The sequence below is a fragment of the Crocodylus porosus genome, unplaced genomic scaffold (genome assembly GCF_001723895.1).
Source record: "Crocodylus porosus isolate Cpor-Errol unplaced genomic scaffold, CroPor_comp1, whole genome shotgun sequence".
NCBI lineage: Eukaryota > Metazoa > Chordata > Crocodylia > Crocodylidae > Crocodylus > Crocodylus porosus.
Window position 1 is genome coordinate 236455323 of NW_017728886.1, and position 8840 is coordinate 236464162.

Sequence of the window (8840 nt, forward strand, 5' to 3'; positions counted from 1 at the left end):
AAACTCCTGCAAGACTGTTTCAGGCTGGACATAAGGAAGAATTTCTTTACTGTCCGAGCCCCCAAGGTATGGAACAGTCTGTCAGCGGAGGTGGTTCAAGCACCTACATTGAACACCTTCAAGAGCAAACAGGATGCTTATCCTGCTGGGACCCCAGCTGACTTCCAGCCCTTTGGGCGGGGACTGGACTCGATGATCTTCCATGGTCCCTTCCAGCCCTAATGTCTATGAAATCTATCACCTGGTCATCCTGAGGGCTGGCGTATGGTTGGGGTGTGGGGGAGGTGGAGCCCCAAGAACACCTGCAAAGGGCAGCACCCAGTCCACGAGATTCTGCAAGGGAGAGTCGAGAGTCCCACTACTGAATGGAGGACCAAGTCATGGCAGGCGAGTGTCTAGGCCTCCCTCAGGAGTGAACACAGCCCAACACCCAAGTCCTGGGGACACACTCCATGGTCTGAATTGGGCGTGCGCTCTGTGGTTGTTAGGGAGTGCCTATACCAAGCCAGGCAGGTGCACTGTTATTTACTACTTACTTCTAGTAATGTGGAAAATATGTTGAATGTTTTCAAACAGGAAAAGGAGGCCCTACTTATGCTCCGAGGACAAAACTAATGTCAAACAAAACACTGCAGCAGGTAGCTGAAGGAGTCTGTTAGGTAATGTAGTCATTGTTCTTATCTTGGTAATACATTTTTTGTATGTGTAGGATATGCAGTTTCCTGCTGCTCTTGAAAGCTCTGAGGTGTGTATACAGCCTGTTTGGGAGCAGTAGGGGAGCTACACAAGTTCACAGTTCAGCTCCAAGAGCCAGAGATGTGGGTTTTCTGGAAAATTTTCCAGTGCCCTAAATAGAGCATGATCTGATTTAGTATAAACATTTGACTTATATTTAGTAAACAAAACTAAAAAAGTACCCCCATGTTAATTTTATGTCCCAATGGCCACAAGTATTTGAACTGAAATATTTAATTAGGGAAAAAAATAAATATAGCACACTTAATGTGGTTTAAATGTTATATTCAAAGCTTTATGTGGAAATAAATTCTTTTTTGGGAACACTTGTAAAAATGTAAAGACAATACACAATAGCATATACCTCCCTGACATTGTTTGTTTAAATTCTAGAAGAAAAAGAAGGCACTGAAAACTGTTGACACACTAATTTTAGCACACCCAAAGAACTGTGCATGATGTGCCATGGTTGTCCACTCATCTACTTTAACAGGGTTTAGCTCTTTTCCACTGAGGTCATTACAGCACCTCCAGTTTCACTGTTACTGTCTGTAGAATCACTTGCACTACTTATTAGTTCCATTTCAGAATCAGATTGAGGAAAATCTGATTCAGAATTACTTGAACCACATCCTCTTTCACTGAAGGATGGTTTTACCAATGAGTCTGTGGGCAAGGTCCACTTATCACACTATATCTTTTTCACTAATTGTGTTTCTGCCTGATTCTCCAGACGCAAGAGATTCAGAGAAATAGAAACAAGCTTTCTGGTGCGTTCATTTGTTAGTATATTCCTCTCTTTTGTCTTGGTTGAGCTGAAAGTCTTCCAGTTCCATTCACAAGAAACTGCAGTTGGTGGAGTGCTTAAGATCCATAGAGCAATCCTGGACAACAGTCAGGTGTTACAGTATCCCTTTCACTATGTGAGAGCAGATATATTCTCTGCTGCCTGCCAAATGATGTCTTTGCTCCGAAGTTTTTCTTTTGCACAGTACTCAGCAATGTCTGTCATCACAGCTCTTTTGTTGACGTTGGGGACATTCTTAGCTACTTTCATAATTGCATCAAGAGCAGTAGATAATACATCTTATGATAAATATTGTCCTCTGTGTTGAGGATCCAAAAGGTTCACTGCCAAATGAACTGGATAAGAGCAAAACTCAGATCTGTTAGTAAAAATTTGTTTTACTACTTCTTTTTTTGATGGAGATGAAGAAGGCAAAAGCTCAATTAGATTTTCATTCAGTTGTCTGAATATTGCTGGAATATTTGAAAAGCTCAGTGTATCTCCTTCAAGTTTTTTGATAGCCACTGAAACTGGTAGTAGCAAATTGAATGATCCTTGAACTCAAACCCAGAACACATCGTTGTCAAGAATCTGCTTCCGAACATTCACAGGAATAATCTGGGATACTGTGTCATCTATTGAAGCACACTGCAAACAGTTCTTTGTGCACAGCAAACTTTGTAAACACTTTGTAGCCAAGCCCCATCTAGTTTTTCCTGGCAATAAAAGTGCACTTTCCTTCCCCTGCTTCTCTTTCTGTGATTTCTTCAAAGTCTGATTAGCGACATGATGATTGTTGAATAAGAGAGCTATTCAAATAAGTACTGAGACTGATGCTGTAGGAAACGAAATATTTTATTCACAGGGGTTTTGGCTTAATCTCCTTCAAAGTATGCTCCTTCTGCAGCCACACATTTCTCCCAACATTTCTGCCATTATTGGAAGCACCTCTGATAAGCAATTTGTGAAATCGCTGAAAGCTGCTCAGTTGCATTTTGTTTTACGGTTTCCACATTGCAAAATCTTCTTCCTTTCAAGGTTTTCTTTAGTTGAGGGTAACATGGCCCATATCAGGTGAATATGGAGGCCGCAGCACTTGTGAGATATGGTGACTTGTTTCTCTTCCCTCTACTAAAGAAAACCTTGAAAGGAAGATTTTGTGATGTGGAAACCATAAAACAATATGCAACTTGCAGGGATCGCAGGGGAGGAGCCACTCCCTACCGCACTGAGATCCCTAGAGCTCGTGTGAGGGTTGTCAGCAGCAGGAACCCACCCATGGCTCCTGTGCCAGGGACCCAGACACAGTCCTGCTCCCTGAGAAACCAAGGCAAGGGGCAGTGTACTCATAGTTACCCTGGAGCTTACAAGTTATAGACTCTGCATGTAAATAAGTTCTTGATGGTTTATTAGTTGGTGTATCAATTTATTTATTTATTGTTTTCTTATGTAGCTTGGGTAATTTGTATGCCTTCCTCTGGTATAAGGTGTATCCAAGAAGCATTAACCTTTAAACCACCGTCACCAGGTTATGTTGTGTAATATTGTTTATTTTATTGTGTTAGTTAAATGTTAGTGTGTAAATAATTAAATTCTGTAAATAGCTTTATAACAGTCTGCAAGGTTGTTTTGATTGTAAGGGGAGGTTCTCCACTTGGGGACCCTGCAGCAGCTACCCTTCATGCTGAGCAGGGCCACTGGCTACCAGGTACCTGAGGATCCTGCTATTAAGTTGAGGGCACAGGTAGCATTGTTCCTAGGGTTACAGAATTTAGAAGGGGACACAGGAAGGGCAAGATATTCCTCAATTATTGATACCTCTCCTGTTCAGAATTCCCTTGTTAAGATTAGCTCACAAGAATCCTGCGGGAGGGCATATGAGCCTCAGTAAAACTGAAGCTCAGTTAGTGAAGTGGTGTTTTTGGCCTAAAATATATGGCCAGATCGAGAATGTTTGCCAGGCCTGCTCTGCTTGCCAAAGGGTGAGTTTGAGGAAACTGCCATAGGCTCTGTTGCAGCCTATGCCTATAACAGACATTCCTTTCTCTCAAATCGCGTTGGATGTGATGGGTCCCAAAGAGTTTGACTGGATATCAATTCCTGTTAGTGATAATAGATTATGCCACCCGTTTCCTGGAGGCGGTTCCTATGCATATGGTCATGGGCCCTCAGGTGGCAGAAGAACTCCTTAAGTGGAATAGGAATGCGGGTAGGAATTCCCAAGGAGATAATTACTGATCAGGGTTCAAACTTTGTCTAACATTTTAGAGTCTGTGTAAGGTACTCAAAATTCAACATCTACACATGACTGTTTATCATCCACAAATCAATGGGCTGGTAGAGTGATTTAATGGTACTCCTAAAAATATGTTATGCTGTTGCATACACGAGGAACCCTGTAAGTAGGAGTTGTTGATACCACCTCTGTTGCTTTCAGTTAGGGAAGCTCCCCAGTCCTCCCTAGGTTCAAAATGGTGTATGGCCATAACCGAAAGGGATTACTAAATTTGGTATGGGAAGGCTGGGAAGAGGTAACACCAGAAGGCCCTGACACCACGGAATATGTGAGGGATCTAAGGTGCTGCCTACAAGTAGTGGGCAAAGTATCATGAGAGCATTTGTGACATGCCCAGGAATCTCAGAAAGGTAGACATGATAAGGGACCCAATTAAGGGCAGAAGGTATTGGTTTTACTCCCTGACATTACAAGTAAGTTCCATACTTGCTGGCAGAGTCTGTTTGAAATAATCAGAAGGGTTGGACCTGTGGCTTATGAAGTTTTTAGATTCAGTTATAAAAAAGAAAAGCAAATATATCATATTAATCTGCTTAAGGTATGGAGGGAACAGGAGGGTCTGATCCTGCCCCTGAGGAAGACTATTTGGGATGAGACTTGGGTGCCACTGAGGGTCGAAGTTCATCCGGGATAGAGGTTCTGTTGGGGCCTTTGTTGGATAGCCAGCAACAGGGCAGTTAAAACATTTGGTGAGGGAATTCCAAGATGTTTTTAATGAAACACCTGGTTGTGCCAGGGTTATAGTTCATCGTATCATAACACCTGAGGGCCAGGTAGTGCGGGAGAAGTGGAGGAGGATCTCATACCATGGATACCATCTGATACAAACCAAAATTGTTAAAATGCTTGAACAAGGTATAATACAAGTCTGGGAGCCCATGGTGTAGTCCTATCAGGTGCAGCTGGTAAACTCAGACTGTTAGGGCGGGTGGAACGTCCCATGGGAGTGTGGGGAGGGGTTTTCAGCTGGCTAGGAGTGGGGCGGTGGAGGGGGGCCAGCTCCACCTGCCCCACCAGTCTCAGTTCACGAGCCGTGCCTGAGTCCCATCGTGGCAGTACCTAAGCCAGATGGGTCAATGAGGTAATGTGTAGACTTCAGGAAACTGAATGCTATATTTCATTTTGATACTTTTCCTATGTCACAGATTAGTGAATTACCAGAGAGAGTAGGACAAGCTAAGTTTATTTCGAGTCTTGGCTTAGCCAAAGGCTACTGGCAGGTCCCTTTGCGAGAAGAAAACAGGACCAAAACTGCGTTTGGCACCCCCTGGGGATTACAGACAACCCCTGATTAGCGCTCCTAATTGGTTCCTGAAAAAATGAGTGTTAAGTTAAATGAGCGTTAAGTAAAACCAAAAGTTTTCAACGAACCAAGATGGTGACTGCGAGCATTATAACGAAACTTGCTGAGCACTAAGTGGAATCGGGTATCAATTTAAGAGTGTTATAGTGAAATAGCACTAATCAAAACAGCGTTAGGTGGGGCTGGCTGTAGATTAATCTAGGTGTATGCTTTTCGGCTTGCATGGAGTGGCAGCAATCTTCCAGTGATTAATTGACTGGGTGTTGACACCGCATCAAAAATATGCTTCAGCTTATATAGACAATATTATTATACTATCGAATTGCCCATCAGGAATGAAGGGGGTGAGGGGGTGAGGGGGAGGAGAAGGGATGGGGAGGGGAAGCTTGCTAGCCCTCACCCCAACCTTAACAACACTCCACCCCTGTGCCGCCACTGCCTCCCAGGAGCATGGGGGGGGAAGCTTGCCCTGCCATCGCCTCCATCTCCCTCCACCAGCATCCTGCACTGCCGCCGCCTCCAAGGATCAGGGCTGGGGGTGGGGGCGGCGAGACCAGTAGTGCACCTCTGCTCCATTCCTTACATCATGGTGGCAATCTGCCATGCCACTGCCACTACCTCCTGTCCATAAGACTGTTGGAGCACTGTGATTGGTTGGTTCAGTAACCCAATCAGAGTGCTCCAAGAGCACTATGGACAGAGAGGTGGATGGACTAAGCCTTTTATTATATTAGAATACTCTAATAGTTGGGATCAGCACATAGAAGCCTCATAAACCATTCTGCAGGACTTATGCCAGGTGGGGCTGATGACCAAGACAAAAAAATGTGTATTAGGAGAGGACAAAACAAAATATTTACGATTTATAGTAGGGCAAGGACAAATTTGCCCTTTGGTTGATAAGGTGAAGGCCTTGTGCAACTATGTCCCTCCTCCAACCTATAAACAACTGAGAGCCTTCTTGGGCCTCACAGGATGTTATTGCTGGTTCATTGCTTGATTTGCAGTGATAACGGCCCCCTTAACCAACCTATTACAAGGAAAGGATAGAAGCCCACTATCCTTTCCTGGAGTCCATGAAAATGGGGCCCCAGATGTATGCATGCCTTTGAAAGGACAAAATCATCTTTATGCCAAGAAGCTGTGCTAGAAACACCTGATTTTAAACAGCCTTTTATCCTCCAAATGGATGCCTCTAGTAGGGCGGTAGGATGTTATCACAAGAAGTTGATGGAGTAACCCACCCAGTAGTGTATACCAGTCAGAAGTTAAACTATCAAGAACAATGGTATGCTACTACACAGCAGGGGTGTCTAGCCATTAAGTGCGGGGTTAACTTATTTCCATTATTTATTGGATTGAGAATTTACCCTGGTAATAGATTGTGCTCCTTTGCTATGGCTTAAAATGAATCAATGCTCATATAATACACTGGGTCTTGGCCCTTCAGCCCTTTCATCTTAAGGTTGAGTACAAACCAGGACAAACTAGTTGGACCAGGAAGAACCAGTTGGACCTCCAAAACGTAAAAAAGAAGCCTACACCAAATGGAAAATGGGAATTGTTTGCAAGGAAGACTACTCAGTACTTGCCCACACCTGTAGAAAGCAGTTCAGAAAAGCCAAGGCAGAAACTGAACTCAGACTACCCACTGGAATCAAGGACAACAAAAAGTCCTTCTCAAGATATGTGGGAAGTTGGAAGAAGAACAAGGGCAACATTGAACCCCTGCTAGATAAAATGGGGCAGCTGACGTCTGACGCCCAAGAAAAGACCAATCTCCTAAATGAATACTTTGCGCCAGTTTTCCACCCACCCAAGGGGGTCACAATTTCAGACAGAATGCAAAACTTTCATGGAGTAGGGGATAGGCCCATAGTTGACATTGATCAGGTGAGGGAACACCTCGAAAGGCTAGATGTCCATAAGTCTGCAGGCCCAAACAGAATGCACCTGAGAGGCTTGAAGGAGCTAACAGAAATCATAGCACAACCTATGGCAAAGAAATTTGAGAACTCCTGGTGCTTGGGTGAGGTGCTGGAAGACTGGAAAAGAGCCAAAGTGGTCCCAATCTTCAAAAAAGCAAGCAAGGAAGATCCAGGGAACTACAGGCCAATCAGCCTGACATCCATCCCTAGAAAGATCCTGCAGAAAATCATCAAGGAATCTATCAGCAACAAGCTAACAGAAGGCAGACTTCTGAATGCCAGCCAACATGGGTTTGTCACTGGAAGGTCTTGCCTGACCAACCTTGTCACGTCACCTTCTATGATCAGGTGGCACGTTGCCTTGATAAGGGAGACAAGGTTGATGTTACATACCTGGATTTCAAGAAAGCCTTTTGTGGCAGTGCACCTTTGGGTGCCTGCCACTTTAAAGGCAGGAAACAGGCAGAAGCCAGGTGCCTGAGGAGGGCAGCCATTTTGGGCACTAGGGAAATAAAGGCTTCAGATTGATGCTGCCAGCCCAGACAGAAACATTGCCTGGCTGAGCTGCATGGGACATCTAGCAGGTAGGAGCAGGAGGCCCTTGGTTCTGGGGATGACCTAAAACTGCACCCTGCCAGGGATGGGTGGCCTGGTGGGCCTCATAGTGGCATGGTAGCCCCAGGAAATGCCAGGCCAGTTACTACCCGGGTGAAAGGCAGGTTAGGGCACCTTTACCCACCACAATTTGGGTCAGGCATGGCTATGGCCACCTGAGCCTTAGGGGGTGGAAGACCCCAGGAGAGGAGTAGAGCCAGGCATGGCTGTGACCACCTGAGACTCTGGGGAGGAAGAACCTGTAGGCCCCTGTTTGGGGATAGTTGTATGGCCCTGGAGAGAGAAGGCAGTTGCGAAGGCCCTGAGAGAGCAGGGATGTAGGTGGCCCCACACAGAGTAGGGTTGAACAGGAGTAGGCCTGAAGGGCTGTGCGTGAGGGGGGCTAAGTAGGGCTGAACAGGGAGTAGGCCTGAAGGGCCAGCCCTGTGAGTAGTCATTCATGAAGATGAGCACACCCCAGGATGGGGTGTGGTGTAGAGGCCTAGAGGGGGTGTAGTAGGAACCTCATGTGTGGGGAAGAGTCTGAGGCATGTTCATGGATGCATGAGACTGTAGTTGGGCCAGAGGCTGAGTTGGGGAGGGTTTGGCCAGAGAGTTAGGGGCGAGTTCTGACCCCGGTAGGTCCTCCACCACAAGGAGGCTGAGTGTGGGTCAAAAGAAAGACCTAAAGGTTAAGTACAATGACGTGCTGCTCTGGGGAGGGAGGGAGAGTCCTTGTGAGGCCCTGGAGCACCAGTTGTGGTGCAGGTTATGATTACATCATGTGGATGCCATCTGCAAGGCATGGGCTCCAGTGTAGGGGAGATTTCGGAGCCACAGATAGCACCCCCTGGCATCAGGACAGGGAATGGGCAGCCTCCTGCCTAATTAAGACAGGAATTATGGAACAACAAGGTGTGGCAGGCGAAAGGCGGGCAGTTAGCCCAGAAACAGGTGGGCGGGCCAACACCTAATCAGCCCTGGGAAGGCCCATTTCATAGTTTCATAGTTTCTAGGGTCGGAAGGGACCTAAGCAGATCATCGAGTCCGACCCCCTGCCATGGTAGGAAAGAGTACTGGGGTCAAATGACCCTAGCAAGGTGTACATCTAGCCTCCTCTTAAACACCCCCAGGGTAGGAGCCAGCACCACTTCTCTTGGAAGTTGGTTCCAGATCCTAGCCGCCCTGACCGTGAAG